The following is a 21892-nucleotide window of genomic DNA, read 5'->3' as shown; positions in this document are numbered from 1 at the left end:
AATGTATTCTATGCTGCTGCATAAATTATGTAATATGCCAGGGAGATATGTACAGTGGGGGAAAAAAGTATTTGATCCCCTGCTGATTTTGTACGTTTGCCCACTTACAAAGAAATGATCAGTCTATAATTTTAATAGTAGGTTTATTTGAACAGTGAGAGACAGAATAACAACAAAAAAATCCAGAAAAACGCATGTCAAACATTTTATAAAATGATTTGCATTTTAATGAGAGAAATAAGTATTTGACCCCTCTGCAAAACATGACTTAGTACTTGGTGGCAAAACCCTTGTTGGCAATCACAGAGGTCAGATGTTTCTTATAGTTGGCCACCAGGTTTGCACACATCTCAGGAGGGATTTTGTCCCATTCCTCTTTGCAGATCTTCTCCAAGTCATTAAGGTTTCGAGGCTGATGTTTGGCAACTCGAACCTTCAGCTCCCTCCACAGATTTTCTATGGGATTAAGGTCTAGAGACTGGCTAGGCCACTCCAGGACCTTAACCTGTTGGGTCTAGGGGGCAGCATTTGCACGTCTGGATAAAAAAAATGTACCCGATTTAATCTGGTTACTAATCCTACCCAGTAACTAGAATATGCATATACTTATTATATATGGATAGAAAACACTCTAAAGTTTCTAAAACTGTTTGAATGGTGTCTGTGAGTATAACAGAACTCATTTGGCAGGCAAAACCCTGAGACATTTTCTGACAGGAAGTGGATACCTGATGTGTTGTATTGACTTTAAACCTATCCCATTGAAAAACACAGGGGTTTAGGAATATTTTGGCACTTCCTATTGCTTCCACTAGATGTCACCAGCCTTTACAAAGTGTTTTGAGTCTTCTGGAGGGAGATCTGACCGAACAAGAGCCATGGAACGATGATGTCCCATTAGACACCTGGCGCGCGAGTTCATGTTGGGTACCCTCGTTCCAATACGTTATAAAAGAGTATGCATTCGTCCACCTTGAATATTATTCATGTTCTGGTTAAAAAAGGCCCTAATGATTTATGCTATACAACGTTTGACATGTTTGAACGAACGGAAATATATTTTTTCCCCTCGTTCATGACGAGAAGTCCGGCTGGCTTAGATCATGTGCTAACAAGACGGAGATTTTTGGACATAAATGATGAGCTTTTTTGAACAAAACTACATTCGTTATGGACCTGTGATACCTGGAAGTGACATCTGATGAAGAGAATCAAAGGTAATGGATTATTTACATAGTATTTTCGATTTTAGATCTCCCCAACATGACGTCTAGTCTGTATCGCAACGCGTATTTTTCTGGGCGCAGTGCTCAGATTATTGCAAAGTGTGATTTCCCAGTAAGGTTATTTTTAAATCTGGCAAGTTGATTGCGTTCAAGAGATGTAAATCTATAATTCTTTAAATGACAATATAATATTTTACCAATGTTTTCTAATTTTAATTATTTAATTTGTGACGCTGACTTGACTGCCGGTTATTGGAGGGAAACGATTTCCTCAACATCAATGCCATAGTAAAACGCTGTTTTTGGATATAAATATGAACTTGATAGAACTAAAAATGCATGCATTGTCTAACATAATGTCCTAGGAGTGTCATCTGATGGAGATTGTAAAAGGTTAGTGCATCATTTTAGCTGGTTTTATGGTTTTGGTGACCCTGTCTTTGACTTGACAAAACATTACACACAACTCTTGTAAATGTACTGTCCTAACATACTCTAAATTTATGCTTTCGCCGTAAAACCTTTTTGAAATCGTAAAACGTGGTTAGATTAAGGAGATGTTTATCTTTCAAATGGTGTAAAATAGTTGTATTTTTGAAAAATTTGAATTTTGACATTTATTTGGATTCAAATTTGCCGCTCTTGAAATGCACCTGCTGTTGATGGAGTGCACCACGGGTGGCACGCTAGCGTCCCACCTAGCCCCAAGAGGTTAATGTGCTTCTTCTTGAGCCACTCCTTTGTTGCCTTGGCCATGTGTTTTGGGTCATTGTCATGCTGGAATACCCATCCACGACCCATTTTCACTGCCCTGGCTGAGGGAAGGAGGTTCTCACCCAAGATTTGACGGTACATGGCCCCGTCCATCGTCCCTTTGATGCGGTGAAGTTGTCCTGTCCCCTTAGCAGAAAAACACCCCCAAAGCATAATGTTTCCACCTCCATGTTTGACGGTGGAGATGGTGTTCTTGGGGTCATAGGCAGCATTCCTCCTCCTCCAAACACGGCGAGTTGAGTTCATATCAAAGAGCTCCATTTTGGTCTCATCTGACCACAATACTTTCACCGGTTGTCCTCTGAGTCATTCAGATGTTCATTGGCAAACTTCAGATGGGCATGTATATGTATTCTTGAGCAGGGGGACCTTGCGGGCCCTGCAGGATTTCAGTCCTTCACGGCGTAGTGTGTTACCAATTGTTTTCTTGGTGACTATGGTCCCAGCTGCCTTGAGATCATTGACAAGATCCTCCTGTGTATTTCTGGGCTGATTCCTCACCGTTCTCATGATCATTGCAACTCCACGAGGTGAGATCTTGCATGGAGCCCCAGGCCGAGGGATATTGACAGTTATTTTGTGTTTCTTTCATTTGCGAATAATCGCACCAAATGTTGTCACCTTCTCACCAAGCTGCTTGGCGATGGTCTTGTAGCCCATTCCAGCCTTGTGTAGGTCTACAATCTTGTCCCTGACATCCTTGGAGAGCTCTTTGGTCTTGGCCATGGTGGAGAGTTCGGAATCTGATTGATTGCTTGCTTCTGTGGACAGGTATCTTTTTTACAGGTAACAAGCTGTGGTTAGGAGCACTCCCTTTAAGAGTGTGCTCCTAATCTCAGCTCGTTACATATATAAAAGACACCTGGGATCCAGAAATCTTTCTGATTGAGAGGGGGTCAAATACTTATTTCCCTCATTAAAATGCAAATCAATTTATAACATTTCTGACATGCGTTTTTCTGGATATTTTTGTTGTTATTCTGTCTCTCACTGTTGAAATAAACCTACCATTAAAATTATAGACTGATCCTTTCTTTGTCAGTGGGCAAACGTACAAAATCAGCAGGGGATCAAATACTTTTCCCCCCCACTGTATACTGTATCGAAAAAAGTATTACTAAGTGTATGTTTTGTAGTAAACTGTTAATAGCCCATGTGCTTCACCTTAATAATTTGGTTCCTTTCCCCCTCATAACTTAGCCTACCGTCCTGACTTGGTGCTATAGCTGTTTTAGAGAAATGTAGTCATCAAATATTGTAAGAGCTTTAACTGTCTGCTTATATGCCCCTTTATTTATCCTACGGTTCTGACTTGGTGTACAGGGAGAAAACTGTAAGATTGGCCCATGTTCTGAATTCTGTTGCTGTACATTTCAAAAGTGTTGAACAAATAGTTATATTGATTACGTCCGTCCTACTGTAGCTCACTTTTTAATGTCTTAATCGCAATTATGGCTTGCCTCTTATACGCTCGTCATCCCCTGATGCTATAGTTTGTAAATCTCAATTGTTTGTTGAAACCACATTTGTTTAAGCAAGTCAGCCATATCAGCTATGTTTTTTAAAGGCAGTAAATGAGGCTGAATTAACTTTTTTGCTGCCATACAAGGCTACGTTGATAGCCGAGTGTAGAAGTGGATTCACTCCATGGTGCTAAAAAGAAAGTACTGCTTTTGGGACAGCTTTATGTAGGCTCTGACAGTTTGTGGGCACCATTTTTCACTGTTATAATGCAATTAATGTAGTGTTGTGTAGTTTGCCCCACCAAGATTTACGTGCTAAAATCGCCACTGCAGAGGTCTATGTTTCACAAGTTTGGACAGTACAGTACAGTAGAGCACAGGAGAGAACAGTACTTTAAAGTTAAGAAAAGTACAGTAGAGTTCAGTACAGTAGAATGGAGCACACTAGAGTAGAGCACTGTGTAATGTACTGCATTGTAGTGTACTCTACTATACTGTACTGAACATATCGACTTTACTGTAATGTATCTGTCCCGTGTGGCTCAGTTGGTAGAGCATGGCACTTGCAATGACAAGCTTATGGATTTGATTCCCATGGGGGACCAGAAAAGAGCATCTGCTTAATTACAAAAATTTAAATGTACTGTTCTGTACTGTGATGTCCAAACTTGTAAAACATAGACAGCTATGATGGTTTCAGATGTGGTCTGGTCCCAACCAACCAAATGTGGTCTTGTTTGGGGGCGGAGCTCATTATAATAATAGCGAGTGTGTATAATAATATCTAAATATGCAAATATGTTTATTTCTACCTTTGCATACCTATTCAGAATACGTCACCATGAAGTGAATTATATTCATGTCCATAGATATGCATTTCTGTATAGTACAGATCAGGGACCCATGATGTGTTACTGGTATTCCGTTACCCGAATGTAAATCCACTTCACCTACTGTAGTTCAATAACCCATTTTTTTTGTCAAACTCAAGGTGACATTTCATAGCTTTCAAAAAAGACATCTTTCTACACACATCTTTGAATCTTCATCCGGAGCAGATATTTCACATTTTGGGAAACGTGGTCGCATAATATACTGAGAGAGATTTTACCATAGTTCTGTTACCAAACTTTTCTTCTTCAGAGTTATTCCAGTAAATCTGCTTTTGTGAAATTGTCTGTGTTAATTGATCAAAGTAGTCCTTGTGCATAGAGTTGTATGATTTGTTAAATAAGGTCATCTTTATTGCTTAGTCAAATGTGACCCCGTCTGTAAAGCGAGGAAATTGGCTAGTAAAAATTTATCAGGCCTCACTGTAGTTCCTTAATGCTTCTGACAATTTTACTGGCACTGGCAGTCCCAGTCTGTGAGTGGGAACAACGGCGGTGGCGAAGTAGCAGTCTTACCCGATGAGGAGATGTGGACGTCTGCCACGCTTGGCCTATAAGGCCCCTGGGGTTAGAGAGGGTTCAGAGACCAACCACTCGTCAATACACTGCCAGTCCACAGGCCTCCACCTTGAAAATCACTTTGCCCAAGACGGAGAGAGAGAAGTGAAAAGGACAAAGAGAGGAAATGTAGTGAGTTACCATGACGAGGAAGCGAAGGGGAAAACACAAACAGAGGCGGGTGGGAGCTGGGTCGTTGGATGTGAGAGGTTGATAGCTTCGCTGGCGATTCTGGAGCCTATTGTGGTGGTAGTGTGGGCGTCAAGGACATTACACACCCCTCCTCTTTCACCCCCTCCTTTCTCCCCCTCTCTCTCTACCAAATATCTATGGCTGTCTCTTTACACTTCCCCTCCTCCTGTAGCTTACCCATCTTCCTATCCCTCTATCCTGATTGTCAACGTCCGTTGGCTGTCACACTCAGAGACAGGAAGACCACCTGTGGCAGGCCAGACTGCATCTAAATGGGGTACTGGCAGTGTGTGTGTGTGTGTGTGTGTGTGTGTGTGTGTGTGTGTGTGTGTGTGCGTGTGTGTGGTGTGTGTGTGTGTGTGTGTGTGTGTGTGTGTGTGTGTGTGGTGTGTGTGTGTGTGTGTGTGTGTGTGTGCGCGTGTGTGCGCGTGTGTGCGCGTGTGTGCGCGTGTGCCCAATCATGTCTGAATTCACACAAATGGGTTTGACGATGTGCTGGGCAAAGACTGGACAGACACAACAACTGATGTCAAGCCAACACTCAGACACTGAGAAAGGCTTGCCTGCTGTGTGTAATGAGAAAAATAAAGATGATACGATGTATTGAACCAACAGAGTGGAGAAAAAAGAACAACAACAAATGAACGGCGCAAAACAGAGGAGTGAATAACACAGTTCAGATGAGGTGCCCACAAACAGGAGAAAAAGCAGCCCTGTATCGATTTGGAGTAGCAAGCCTAGCAGCATCAGGAGTTTTCCTCTATCCAGGAAGAGTTTCTACACACACAGGATGGACCACAGGGGATATGAGCTGTGTGTGTGTGTGTGTGGTTTGTGTGAATGTTTGTGTATGTGTGTGTTTGTGTTTCAAGCTGCAGCCTTTTAGCTCAGGAAAGGCCTGAAGGTTGGTGGAATATAGGCAAATAAAGAATTAATATTTCCACTTCATATGTAAATAACTGTGAATAATACAGTTACAGTATGTACGTCTTTCAAGCACACACATCAGATATCCATATGGAAGTCTGCTGAAATGTCACATTTCTACTGTACAGTGACTCACAGGGCCACCTGGAATATATGACACCACATCTACTGTGGCACAGGACATCCCTTTGAGGGGAACTGGGTCACCAGTCAAATATTCATGGGCTGTGGGCTTCGCTTCACCAGTGACTGCATGGAGACAAACCTCAGGACAGCATGGAGCTGCCTGCCAGTTGCGGAGGCCCCAGAGCTACATGGCCTGTTTGGGTGAGTGTCTGTCATGCGATCTGTTGTCATGGGATAAGGTGACAGCAACTGGGTACACAAGCTACATTTCTGCCGAAGGAGCTCTACTTTGGTTGCCTCTGGTACATTCTAATGCCTTGATTCCATCCAAAATACACAGCGAAATGATTAAATACTTTATTTAGTTTACCTCCCAGATTGGAAAAAAGTGTTCTGGTATTGTATAGAAAGATTCTTACAATTTAAATTTCTGAAAATGTATGAATTCAGTGTATTGTTAATTGTTTTGTGATCAGGACTATATTTTAACATTTAATTTGTGTTCTCTTGAGATTACAGTCTTATTGTCACGTCCTGGCCAGTATAAGGTTAATTGTTTTTGTAGTTTGGTCAGGACGTGGCAGAGGGTATTTGTTTTATGTGGTTCGGGGTGGTGTGTTTGTGTAAAGGGTGTTTGATTTAGTATTTCCGGGTTTTTGGTTGATGGTCTATGTGTTTGTATTCTATGGTTAGTGCTGGTGTGTGTGTTTCTATGTTTGGTTAATTGGGGTTGGGACTCTCAGTTGAAGGCAGGTGTTGTCTATCTGCCTTTGATGGAGAGTCCCATATATTAGGGTGTGTTTGTGTGTGTGATTTGTGGGTGATTATTCTGTGTATATCCTTTTGTCCCTGACCAGACTGTTTATTGTCGATTGTTCGTTCTTTGTTATTTTGGTGTTCATTTTGTATTTATTAAAAGAGCAAGATGAGCATACACATACCTGCTGCGTTTTGGTCCTCCATTTCCAACGACAAGCGTGACACTTATGTACTGTTTTGCTGCAAGATATGAATTGCCACAATGATGTTTGTTCTTCAAATTACGTATTTTTTTTTAAACACAAAAATGGAGTAAATAACCCACATGATCTTGGAAAAATAAATTAAAGGTTAAATTGAAATAATAAAAGTGCTATATCAGTCTTAAGAATTATATCTTTCCTAAATGTATTTCCAATTACTTTTACATAGGGCCCTATATAATCAAATGTTTTGCCTGATTCCATTTTGTTCTTTCCCATATTTTCTCCATTTAGTTTCTCCATGTTTCCGTTTATCCTATGTTTTCAGTTTAAAAATCACTTTTTTTTAAACAACTAAATTGTACGTTATAAATCCACAACCATGCTTAATAAACCACATCAGGAGAACACTTTGAGGTCTGGGAAAAATCTGTGTGTCTTTACCTCGAACATCTCTAATCCAGGCTGTATCACAACCGGCCGCGATTGTCCGATAAGGCGGCGCACAATTGGCCCAGCGTCGTCCGGGTTTGGCCGGTGTAGGCCGTCATTGTAAATAAGAATTTGTTCTTAACTGACTTGCCTAGTTAATTGAAGGTTAAATATATATACATATATATAAACTCAGAAAAAAAGCAACATCCTCTCACTGTCAACTGCGGTTATTTTCAGCAAACTTAACATGTGTATATATTTGTATGAACATAACAAGATTCAACAACTGAGACATAAACTGAACAAGTTCCACAGACATATGCCTAACAGAAATGGAGTAATGTGTCCCTGAACAAAGGGGGGGTCAAAATCAAAAGTAACTGTCAGTATCTGGTGTGGCCACCAGTTGCATTAAGTACTGCAGTGCATCTCCTCCTCATGGACTGCACTAGATTTGCCAGTTCTTGCTGTGAGATGTTACCCCACTCATCCACCAAGGCACCTGCAAGTTCCCGGACATTTCTGGGGGGAATGGCCCTAGCCCTCACCCTCTGATCCAACAGGTCCCAGACGTGCTCAATGGGATTGAGATCCGGGTTCTTTGCTTGCCATGGCAGAACACTGATATTCCTGTCTAGCAAGAAATCACGCACAAAATGAGCAGTATGGCTGGTGGCATTATCATGCTGGAGGGTCATGTCAGGATGAGCCTGTAGGAAGGGTAAGACATGAGGGAGGAGGATGTCTTCCCTGTAACGCACAGCATTGAGATTGCCTGCAATGACAACACACTCCGTCCGATGATGCTGTGACACATCGCCCCAGACCACGACGGACCCTCCACCTCCAAACCGCTCCCGCTCCAGAGTACAGGCCTCGGTGTAACGGTCATTCCTTCGACAATAAACGCAAATCCGACCATCACCCCCGGTGAGACAACACCGCGACTCGTCAGTGAAGAGCACTTTTTGCCAGTCCTGTCTGGTCCAGCAACGGTGGGTTTGTGCTCATAGGCCAACGTTGTTGCTGGTGATGTCTGGTGAGGACCTGCCTTTCAACAGGCCTACAAGCCCTCAGTCCAGCCTCTCTCAGCCTATTGCAGACAGTCTTTGCACTGATGGAGGGATTGTGCGTTCCTGGTTTAACTCGGGCAGTTGTTGTTGCCGTCCTATACCTGTCCTGCAGGTGTGATGTTTGGATATACCGATCCTGTTACAGGTGTTGTTACACATGGTCTGCCACGGCAAGGACGATCAGTTGTCCGTCCTGTCTCCCTGTAGCGTTGTCTTAGGCATCTCACAGTACGGATATTGCAATTTATTGCCCTGGCCACATCTGCAGTCCTCATGCCTCCTTGCAGCATGCCTAAGGCCCGTTCACGCAGATGAGCAGGGACCCTGGGCATTTGTCTTTTGATGTTTTTCAGAGTCAGTAGAAAGGCCTTTTTAATGTCCTAAGTTTTCATAACTGTGACTTAATTGCCTACCGTCTGTAAGCTGTTACTGTCTTAACGACCGTTCCACAGGTGCATGTTCATTAATTGTTTATGGTTCATTGAACAAGCATGGGAAACTGTTAAAACCCTTTACAATGAAGATCTGTGAAGTTATTTGGATATTTACAAATTATCTTTGAAAGACAGGGTCCTGAAAAAAGGACGTTTCTTTTTTTGCTGAGTTTATATATATGTAAGAAAAATATTTCAGGTGTACACCTAGCAAGAGGTTGTTGTTTAGCTGTGTTTTTGTATGGCACAAAAATAAATTGTTGACAATAATCATGATATCGTTCTGCCAAGTAAGCATAGGCTACTTTGTAGTTAACATTTAAGCAAGGTTTTCCACCTACCAGAATAATGTTTTCATTAGCAGCATTGCTAACGGCTACACAAAGTGGTAGACGCATGCACTGCACTGCACACACACACACACACACACACACACACACACACACACACACACACACACACACACACACACACACACACACACACCACACCACACACACACCACACACACACCTGCAGGGGCATTCTTGTTGATTCTTCAGGAAATAAGAATCACTGATGCTTTCTTTTCATGTCTTATGATAAACTTGGGCAAATTAATAGAATTAAGGTCAATAAAAAATTGTATATTGTTGAATTCCATTTTAATGCCTGGATATCATGAGGGCCATAATGATCATATTTGGACCAGAATAAGGCTCTCCACTACCTATTGTTCTTGCAGTGATTATTCAACATCTCCATTGAATGTTTTCATAATTTATCTTGAGATAATCGCCAAAAAGCCTAGGCCTACCAGTAGCCTACGCAAATTAGGGAGCCATATGAACAGCTCTCTCACCTATGTGAGTCAGTAGTCTCACCTAAGTCATTTGATAGGCTACACTGATTGACGAGATGAGAGTCACTGAATTTAGCATCACTCTCTGGCAAGTCCCAACATCCTAGGAAAGGAAACCTAGGAAATCCCTTGGTTTACTGGAATGGAATTATGCTTTGACTCAAATTGTCCACTTTAAAATGTAGGTTATGCCAAACAAAAAACATTTATTTCAAAGTTTAAAACCTCTTAAAGATCGTACCCTTTTTAAAAAAATTTTGCTTAAAATTTTAGACCCAAATTGATTTACCACTATTGAACGGATTGTGTGAGGGAGGGTGTGTGTGTGTGGGTGTGTGTGGTCTGTGCAATTGTATCCATTATTTGGTTCATTACATCCATATGTAGGCCTGTATACTGTACTCTCTCTATATCTCTGTGTCTGTTCATTGTATGGTTGAGTGCTTCTTTGCAGTGTCTGTGTAATCTAGGTGTGTGTGCCTAGGAGTGCGTGTGTGAAACTACAGATGGGTATGTACTACTGAGCAGAAGATCACCTTGACTGTGGTCTGTCAGAGAGAGCCGTGTGCTGTGGAGCTGAGGAGGCGAGGTTGGGCTAGTTTCCAAAATGCTGTTCTGCTCAGCATAGCCATCTACAACCCCCTCCCATCACCCTCTGACTGATTACAGTAAGTCCCAGGTATAGCACTGCCCAGGGAGCCTATTAGAAAGCCAAAGTCAATGACGACAACTACTGAGACAAAAACACAGACCTAGGCCGCTACACCACATTCTCCCCTCCTACCTCTCCCTACCTCTCCCCTCCTCCTCCTCCTCTCTGTATGCTGGTCCTGTCAGACAACTGCTGAACCGGGCTGTGTTCAACATAGGGATTTCCCTCCTCTGTCTTATTTTTCCTTATACCAGGTAGTATGGGCAAGTTGGTATCTCTAAAATGTATAGTCATAATAAAAGTGTAAATGCTGTATCCTATCCTTATTTATTTGACCTTTGTTTAACTAGGCAAGTCAGTTAAGAACAAATTCTTATTTACATTGACGGCCTACCAAAAGGCAACACGTCTCCTCCGGGAACGGGGGCTGGGATAAAAAAATGTATAGAAATATATATATATATATATATATATAGGACAAAACACACATCACAACATAGCAAGGCAGCATCACATGACAACACACCATGTTAGCAACACAACATGACAAGACCATGGTAGCAACAGAACATGGTAGCAGCACAAAACATGGTACAAACATTATTGGGCACAGACAACAGCACAAAGGGCAAGAAGGTAGAGACAACAATACATCACGCAAAGCAGCCACAACTGTCAGTAAGAGTGTCCATGACTGAGTCTTTGAATGAAAAGATTGGCATCTTGTCTTTTCTTATTTATCCACCACTAATAATCAAAATCCCTTACACCACCTCTTCACTTATCACCTTTTCTCTCATATCCTCCTATTGCCTTATTTTTCTTTTCTCTTCTTCCTCTGTTCTTCATTCTTTAAATGTGTTTTCCCCTCCTATACCCCACCCGTTAATCGCAATTTTCTCTCCTCTATAACAATGTTTTCTTGGTGCTTAGAACCCACATTTTGAAACCACAGTGAAAATCAGGAAGCCACTGGACAATGGTACCAGCCCCCTAGAAATCCACTAGCAATTAAATGGGAGAACTTTGCTGCTATTCTGAGACGCTCTGCCATTTTATAGCCAGTCAGCCCATTGCTCTGTAGTTTGTCTGGAGCGAAACACAGACCGGAACCCTCCAAGCTATTTTCAGGCCCTTTCTAAAAAAACTTTATTGTGAACATATAATTACAGGCCTTCTATGCTGTACTTATTTCCCAAACAATATGGTGTACTTTTACACAAGGACATGAAATTACTCTCCATTCAGAACGTGCTGTTAGACAACAAGGCACTTGATATACTGTGGACAGCCGAGCTACTATTGACTGCCCTGCTAAACCCTGGCTAGGAGCCTTTCTTCTCCTCTCCTGTGCTATGTTCTCTCTGCTCTCTAATTACCCACATGCCACTCTAGTGGCCATGTAATGATGGTGATGGTGATGATGATGGTGATGGTGACAGAATGACTATGGCCTTGTTGGCAACACCTCTCAATTCAATGTCAAATCTAGATGCAGAGCAGGGAGAGAAAAGAAAGAGAGAACAAGAGAGACAGAGAAAGAGAGCGAGAGAAACATTAATCTCATTTTGAGCATAAACATTTTTACAAAAATTGCTTACATTTTTTATAATTAAATAATTAAACAGTTAGCCTACTCATAAATTGTTTAAGGAAAGAATATCTTTAATAAAAAGTATCTATGGGGAGGGTTGATAGACTTGTGAGTGATAGACAAATACTCTGTACGAGTAAATTCCTTAGTGGCACTATTCATCCCTCTATCCCTCCTTCCCTCCAGCTGGGAGGACTTCAGGGGAATTGAACCAGGCTCTCTCAGCCCAGGGAGGAAATGACAAATAAGTACTTCCAGCTTACTGGAAGAGCCACGTGTCAGAGGCTTCAGGCAGGGCTAGCTCTAGCCCTTTGGGGATCATAAGCGAGATTTGGTGGTCCATGGAGCAGAGATTATTTGTTGTTGCAAGTTTATGACAAGTTTCATGCAACTCAACTAATTTAGCCAGCGGGCAGAGGGAGAAAAATGTCCGTTTTACAGCTAATTCCCTGCAATTTGACCCATTTTGCCATAGGGTGAAGATACGTTTTTTCAGTTTTAAAGCTAATTTCCTGCTATTCTATACATTTTGGCATGGCTTATGCCATGTTAATGATATCTGCGTGAGAGTGACTAACAAAATCAATGGGGACCCTGGAGGCCAGGGCCCCTGGGCACGTGCTCTGCGTGCCTCGTACCTTGCATTCTTGGTCGGTATTCGGTCATGATTACTACAAGTTTAGATAGCTGGCTTCTTTTTTTTTTTTACATGGCTAATTGAGTGACTGTCAGTGCCTTACTTAACAAGAGAAAAGTTGCTGATGCACAACCAAATTTCAAACTTACACAATATGTATTCTACTATCCTAACTTGTTTTTATGGGTTGGGGTCCCCTAGCGACTTGTGTCCCTAAGCGACCGCTTATGTCGCTTATGCCTGCAGTCGACCCTGGCTCCAGGACAGGAAATAGAAGGGACATTTTAGACTGTCACAGAAAGGATTCTGTGTTCCAGGAGCACTCTGCAAGAGGCATTCTGAGCCAAACTACAGTGAAGAAAGATGTAGAATACCTTTCATTTCTTTATTTTTCTCTGTCTCTTTTGGAACAAGTTGATGAAGTTCCTGAATCAATCAGTTCTCCAGTAACCACGCAACAGCCCCAGTATTTTTTTTCTCTCAGTCTTACTCCCTTTCTCCCTCTCTCTTTCTCCCTCTCTCTGCTCTGTTGTCACTCAGTCGTCGGCGGGCCCGTGTCTGACAGTGACTGCATTGTTCTCTCCATTTGTCACTGCTCTCCTTTTGGTCAGACAGCCGCCCCGGTCATGATTGGTGGAAATGTTACCAGCATCTGGGTCTGGTGAGCATCTCCAACGACAGCGGTTGTCCAGGCGGCCGACGTTTGTCATAACGTCACCACCTTGGCGATGGCCCAGTACTCTGGCTACTACGCTGGAGTACCTGCCACTCAGCATTACCAGTGGCACACCCAGAAGAGACAAGGCATTTCACGCTTCCAAGAAATGAGGCCGTTTGAGAGCAACATTTGATAATATGCTTATTTCACCTCCCCCACAACCCCCTCCACCACTAACCCCGACCCTCAGGGAAGGAAAGAAAAGGGGGTGGAGAATTTTTAATAGCACTTTGGGACAGGGCTGGAGAATGAATCTCTCGACAGTGCAACGTGTCATGTCATTTTTATAACGCCATTTTATATTTCTTTCTACTGTAAAATCACTGCCTCTGTAATGACAGAAGACATGGGATTCTCATTTGCGTTGAAAAGAGAGGGAGGATAAATCAAATCAACTTGTATTGGTCACATACACATATTTAGCAGATGTTATTGCAGGTGTAGCAAAATGCTTGTGTTCCTAGCTCCAACAGTGCAGTAGTATCTAACAATTCGCAACAATACACACAAATCTAAAAGTAAAAGAATGTAATTAAGAAATATATAAATATTAGATTGAGCAATGTCGGAGTGGCATTGACTAAAAAACTGTAGAATAGAATACAGTATATACATTTGAGATGAGTAAAGCAGTATGTAAACATTATTAAAGTGACTAGTGTTCCATTTTTAAAGTGGCCAGTGATTTCAAGTTCATGTATAAAGTGCAGCAGACTCTAAGGTGCAGAGTTGTGTAACTGGGTGGTAGCCGGCTAGTGATGGCCATTTAACAGTCTGAAGGCCTTGAGATAGAAGTTGTTTTTCAGTCTCTCTGTCCCAACTTTGATTCACCTGTACTGACCTTGCCTTCTGGATGATAAAGGGGTCAACAGGCCATGGATCGGGTGGTTGATGTCCTTTTTCACCTTCCTCTGACATTGGGTGCTGTAAGTGTCCTGGAGGGCAGGTAGTTTGCCCCCGGTGATGCGTTGGGCAGACTGCACCACACTCTGGAGAGCCCTGGTGTTGCGGGTGGTGCAGTTGCCATACCAGGCGGTGATATAGCCCGACAGGATGCTCTCAATTGTCTCGAGGTTCATCTCTGGGGACTCATACTCCCTTTCTTTCAACCCCTTCACTGCCTCCCCCTTCTCTATTTCCCCACTCTCTTTCCCCTCATGGTCATTTCCAATCCCCTGGTGTGGTGGCAGTTCTCTGCTGGCATGAAATCCTGAACACTAATCTGCGTTTGTAGAGGTACCAACACCGTCCATGGAACTATGGCTGTCAGGCAAGGGATAGTAATATTATAGATTTGTCTTTGGGTGGACTTTAGCCTCGGTTATATACCACCTATTAATATACCGTGTTTTCAACTTACTAAGCACTCATGTCGATCAGAAACATCTGGATAGGTGTAAGCAAAAGGGTGAATGCACTTTGAAGTAAATCTCTGCTCAGAAAGCTCTTAGAGAAAGCCTTTAAATTGCTGAAATAAGTAAAACAACTCAATGATGAGAGTATAGTCAGAAGAACTGATACCTGACACGGAAATGGTTGCGTAACAGGAAGATTGGAGTATCATGAACCAAGAGTTTGAGTTCAAATCCCAGGTGAGGACAAGTTGAATAAAAATTACTGTATAAATGACATGCAATGTGTGTAAAGAATGTAGGTTAAAAACACTTTATTAAGATGTGTGTGTCCTTAACCTTGCCTACAGACAAAGAGCTGTGAATGGTTCAGTGGTTTACCAATCATGGCCTTGATTGGCTCTGCAAAAGAAACAAGGCTTGATGTGGGGGGAGAATGTCTCTTTGGAACTATCAGGCGATCTCCTGACAACTGATACACAGAAATCCCACTTGGCACAGATGACAATTCCATGTTGGTTCCATGTAATTTTATTGAAAGTACGTGTATAAACAACATTGATTCAACCAGTGTGTGCCCATTGGGATGTTTTTGCAACGTTCCCATGAAACATGTCTAGAACATTAATATATTTTATAATATGGGTTCGGAGAAATCTGCAATCTGATTGACTGAAATTGGGTTTCTAAGTCTTTGACAATTCCCTGTTATCCACACTGTGAAGTAGGATAATCACTTACTGAAGTAGTAAGTGGCGTCAAAGTGTCAAGACGCCAACTCCAAGCCTTGACCAAAATAAAAAAAACATGGCAGACAATTTATCTCGCCTCCGTAACCAGTAGTAAATAAACTTCAATGAAGGTTATTTGAGAAGGTAAAGACTAATCTAACATTCCCGCAGTCCAATAACATTGTCGCTGAGGTGGACTTGCTAGCCAGCTACAGAATTTGAATTCTCAGCAGTTTTCTAAACGTAGCTAGCTGTACTCAGAGCTTGCCGTTATGCAGCTGGTTAGCCAGCTATGATTACACCATGATCAACAACTGCTGACTAGTTAATTTTCAGACAAATACAGTATGTTCAACTTGTAACTACTTTTTTCACAGTCCACATTTCAGAGGATAACTGACTAAAACCAAAGATAATCTACTATATTGACTAGAGGCTTCACCTCTTCCTCTATGCTGAAATGTAGCTAGCTAGCTATCATACTTGTCTACTGGCAAATAGTAACCAACCATGAACAGAGTATTTTTAGGCTACTACAGGAACCATAGGCTGCTATAGGAACCAGAACGCCACTGAATTTAGTAACAAGAGCAATGTTCTGCAATATTATCAATCACATATGCATCAATCTTGAGACAAACAACTCTAAAACTGATTTTCCTTGTTTTCTATGTCAATCTATGCATGAAGGTAATTAGGTGTACATTCCATGTTATGTTTTCAACTTGGTCTAAAATGCAGAAACAAAAAAAATCATTTTAAGGACACTTGATCTTACAAGCATTTCGCTACACCCACAATAACATCTGCTAATCACGTGTATGTGACCAATAACATTTGATTTGGTCCCTGCTCTTGTTACTGCCCCATGGTGTTCACCCATGATGCTCTTCTGATTTAGGGCAGTAACAAAACATACATTGTAGTGTCAGTTGACTCTCAAATGATTTTGAAAACTATTGCTTAACTTGGTTAGCTAACTTACAAAGCACACAGTAATTGGTGAGTCAGCTGGCGAATTTGACTAGCAACAATGCAACTAAGCTACCTAGCTACCTACAAAGCACAGCTAGCTAAACTGTAATTAGCTAGCGCTAGCGAGGCTAGCTAGCTATGTTAGATAACACACATATACTGCATGGCTTAAGTTCAACAACTAGCATCACGTCTAGCAAACTATAATGTTAGAAATTTAAATAAAACCAGTCAAATTACAAATATATGTATTAGTTACTAATTGGTGGTTGTAAATGCGTATCTAGCTGTCTTGACAACTCGTGGTGGCAACTCGTGGTTGCTGCAGCATGTGGTGAGCTGAGATCTAATGCGGGTCCTCTCGCCATGGCCAGTGAATGGCCGTGGCTGCATGATGTCAGTAAGTGGATTGGGGGAACTATTTTTTGTAGCCTAGTGACATGGCAACAGTCAGTCATTTGGCCTCGTGGCTTCTGACACCGGCGAGGTGTGCGGTAATTCCCTGGTAATGCACACTCTGTCATGTGTGAATGCTTACATGTTCTGAGAACATGGCAGCCATGTTTTGTGTATGTTTGGTGTGACGTTGGTTGGATGTTCTCCTAACCTTCAGAAAACTGTACAACTGAATGTTTTTGCAACGTCCCATGAAACTTGTCCAGAACATTAATATTGGACAATCTGAGAACATGGTTACCACATTCTGTGTAACTTCTGTTTGACATTAAGGGAATGTTCTCCTAATGCAAAAACATGCTAAATACACCACACGACCAAAAGTATATGGACACCTGCTTGTCGAACATCTCATTCCAAAATCATGGACATTAATATGGAGTTGATCCCCCTTTTGCTGCGACATCAGCCTCCACTCCTCTGGGATGGCTTTCCACTAGATGTTGGAACATTGCTGCGGGGGACTTGCTTCCATTCAGCCACAAGAGCATTAGGGAAGTCGGGCACTGATGTTGGGCGATTAGGCCTGACTCGCAGTCGGTGTTCCAATTCATCCCAAAGGTGTTCCATGGGGTTGAGGTCAGGGCTCTGCGCAGGCCAGTTAAATTCTTCCACAACGATCCCGACTAAACATTTCTCTATGGACATCGCTTTGTGCACAGGGGCATTGTCATGCTGAAACGGGAAAGGGCATTCCCCAAACTGTTGTACAGAAAGTTGGAAGCACAGAATCGTTTAGAATTTGATTGTATGCTGTAGCATTAAGATTTACCTTCACTGGAACTAAGGAGCCCAAACCATGTAAAACAGCACAGACCATTATTCCTCCTCCACCGAACTTTATAGTTGACACTATGCATTATGGCAGGTAGCATTCTCCTAGCATCCGCCAGTCCCAGATTTGTCCATCGGACTGCCAGATGGTGAAGCGTGATTCATCACTCCAGGGAACATGATTCCACTGCTCCAGAGTCCAATGGCGGCGAGCTTTACACCACTCCAGCCAATGCTTGGCATTGCGCATGGTGATCTTAGGCTGATCGGCGATGGAAACCCATTTCATGAAGCTCCCGATGAACAGTTATTGTGCTGACGTTGCTTCCAGAGGCAGTTTGGAACTCAGTAGTAAGTGTTGCAACCGAGGACAGAAGATCTTTACGCGCTATGTGCTTCAGCACTCGGCTGTCTCGTTCTGTGAGCTTGTGTGGCCTACCAATTCGCGGCTAAGCCGTTATTGCTCCTAGACTTTTTCAATTCACAATAACAGCACTTACAGTTGAACGGGGCAGCTCTAGCAGGGCAGACATTTAACGAACTGACTTGTTGGAAAGGTGGCATCCTATGACGCTGCCACGTTAAAAGTCACTGAGCTCTGGCTGTGTGCTCTATTTTATACACCTGTCAGAAACGGGTGTGGCTGAAATAGCTGAATCCACTAATTTGAAGGGGTGTCCACATACTGTTGAAAATATAGTTTAGGTTCGAAGGAGGTTTTTCCTAAAATACACAGAATGTTCCCCTAACTAATGGAAAACTGGACACTCAAACATCAAAGGACCATTACGTGTAACTGTCACGTTCTATAAATTATTGTAGACAGGCTCAAGAGTATGTAATAGGGGGTTTTAATACTCCACCCAAAATACAACATGCCATGAAAATGCACGGGAACGAAGCCCAAAACAAACACCTATACAAAAACACAGGGATGTAACCCAAACAAAAGAGTGAGGTTAAGCCTCTAATAAATACACGGGACGAGACCCTTAATAACAATTGCATAATACTACACAGGACGAGACCCGTAATAGCAAGTACACAATACACATAGCACGAAAGCCGAAACAAAGCACAGGTACTCACAAGACCAACGGACATGGGAACAATAACCTGACTAGACAATGGTAAACAGAGGGCACATGTATATTATATAATTATATAATTAATCAGGGAAATTGGAATCAGGTGTGCGTACTGAGACAGTTCAGTGACACCTAGAGGCCGGTGACGTAGACCTCCGGAACTGGTGCTCGGAATGAGCAGCAGTTCCGGGGGAATACGTGACAGCAGCATTACAAAATCATTATCTCTACCTGGAATTGTTAGCTGGGGTGCATCCTGTGATTGTTCTGTGTCCACATTCTTATTGTGTCCACATTTTTAGTGTAGACGTATGAACAGAAGATACGTTGTGATTGAAATATTCCACTAAAGCATGATTTATGATAAAGTTTGAGTTGCAATTTGGCGTTGTTAAACCAGATCTAGACCTGGAGAAAGGCCCTGGCTTTCTGATAAGGGTTACATTACATTTGTTACACCAGTTAGTTTGATTCGATTAAATATGAAATTCTAATTTGTCTTTCCCAGCTGCAAAATAAGGTACACATGATTTTAGCATTTTAGTCAAAACCACTTGGCTCATTCTGTGCAGAACATTCAGTGACTGTCTACTCTCCACTTGTGCAGCATATGTTTTGAAGACGTATCAAAATGTAATTACGTAACATTATGCATAATCTTTCGTCACTTCTACTGTATATCAACGTATCAATTGAATTTAACATAAATACTACATACTGTACATGTGCGATTAGTGTTCACCTAAACAGAAACTGGATGGACAAACTGGAGGGTGCATGATGTCCATCAGTCCAGGATGCTTTATAAATACACACATCACATCACATTTGCTGCTATTTCATATCCTTGCATGAGCAAACACACAGGTGGTCAGGCGGAGGAGGGGGGCACATTCTGAGGACATCATATTCAAACTGTGGCTGCTCTCGGCTCCTAACTGTCCATGGCCTCAATGGCCTGCCTGCCTCTCCCAAACGGATGAATACAGGTATTCAGTCCAGGAATCCAGCGGCCACCGAAATATCCAGTCCAAACAGACATGGTGGCTCTTCTAGGTAAATACAGAGTTGTGCCAAAAACACAGCCCTGACCGGCAGAGGCCTCTACGAGTCTAGTGTTCAGTCTATTTCTGGTTCCGGCTTTGTTACCCAAATAATGAAAATGAGTAAATTTCTGTTTCACAGCACTCTCATCCTATATTAAATTGAAGTGAATATTGCCTGTAATAAACATTCAAAGCTGTGTTGGCACTTTGTTTCTGTGCAGAGAAACCGGAAATCAACTCTGATTAACAGACACTACATTATGCTAATAATTTTGGATGATAGTAGAAGGACTTCACCTCTATAAGTGATCATTTGTCCAAATTATTGATCCAGTTTTGGCCTCCATAAATCAGGAGACTGGAGGAGGCTTCATGTTTTGAGATATTCTTGGCAGAGACAAAGGGCAAACATGAGGCTTTGGAGAGAGCAAACAGTCCATGAGAAAACAAACCCCGACCACAGGCAGTGAAAACAAACACAACCACATGCATGCAGCCCTCCCTCCTTCCGCATCAGGCTCACATAATCTCTATGCATTCAATTACTCTCTTTTTGTTTGTTTGCATGATTGTTACCCCCCATCACTGGGGGGTTGGAAGGAAATTATGTGAAATAATATGTTATAGTAAGTGGTTTTATGAGTATTCATGTCATTACTGGGTATGTCATAGTTACCTAGTTTGATTCCCACCATTACTTCAAATTTGTCAGTTTTGTTTACTTATGATTATAGTTATAGTATAAATGGGTTTTAATTCAATGTGACGGGAAGGAATAAAGCTGTGGTCTGATTCCCCCCCTGTACTGTAGCCCAGGCAGAGGTGGGTACAAATCCAGAATCTGATTGGTTCAGGGTTTTGCTCTGCCTTGTCCCACTGTACTATTATAAAGCAGTGTGGACTGGTATGTTGGACAGGGTGGCAGCAGCAGTGCAGCAGTGCAGCAGTGCTGCTGATAGCGTAACTACAGGCAGTACCGTATGTCTCTCTGGGAGATAGGCAGCCCTGGTAAGACCCACTGGTGAGACCCACATTTCTCACATTACCACAGCGACTCCGTATCACAAAGAGACATCACTGTTCAACTTCTGAAATAGTGGGGCAAACTTGTAGACAGGGAAAGGAGAGGGGAGAAACCAAAGTGCTTGTGTCTATGGTAGGTTGGATAACTGCATTAGAGAGTCAGACACAGCTATTGGCAATGATAGCGGTCAATTACAGTACGACTCATTGTTGATTGTGCTGTGTTTCAATGTTTTAGTGTGTCAATATTTATGTTGACCTAAACGGTAACACTTGAAAGCAAATTAAGAATGCAATCAATGGTTTTGAAAAAAATCACACAGTTTAATATCATTCTTTATAATCAGTTGATATTTAGCTTGTGTGAAGGCAGAATGAAGTGCAAACAGACATCAACAACTATTATTAACCTTTTACATTAAGTATGACTGGTATCTTTATGCAGGAGCCACATGTAGTCTGGGTAGAGCAAGTGGTCCATAGGCTTTCGCATTTATTGAACATAATTGGCACTTAAAGTCTTCAATTATTTATTATTGTGAAATCTGACAGTGCTGCTCAGAAGCAAATTGGGATCATCTTCCATGACCACCAAGGATTTGCAGATTGGAGGCAGAACTAAGTTTATTTCCTCTGCTCTACTTTTATCCTTGCAAACGAAGCGTTTAAAAGGATCACCCGTGACAGATAACCGCGTTACTGTACAGACGAATAACGTCGCTGCTCTTAAGATCCTGATTTTGCCTGCGTTTTTCTCTCTTGCTCTCACCCAGTCTAATTGTGCAGAAGATCCCGTGGGATTTAATGTTTGACACAGCGAAACGCTCTTAAATCCTTCACACTGCTCCCTCCCTTATGAGGCTGTGTATCTTAAGAGCAAAAAAGGATGTATGTCTAATTCGCAAATTTATCACTTCGCAAAATGATGCATTAAATGAGAGGGGA

Source organism: Salmo salar, chromosome 20, assembly GCF_965601325.2.
Source record: "Salmo salar chromosome 20, fSalSal1, whole genome shotgun sequence".
NCBI lineage: Eukaryota > Metazoa > Chordata > Actinopteri > Salmoniformes > Salmonidae > Salmo > Salmo salar.
Note: the sequence above shows the minus strand (reverse complement) of the source record.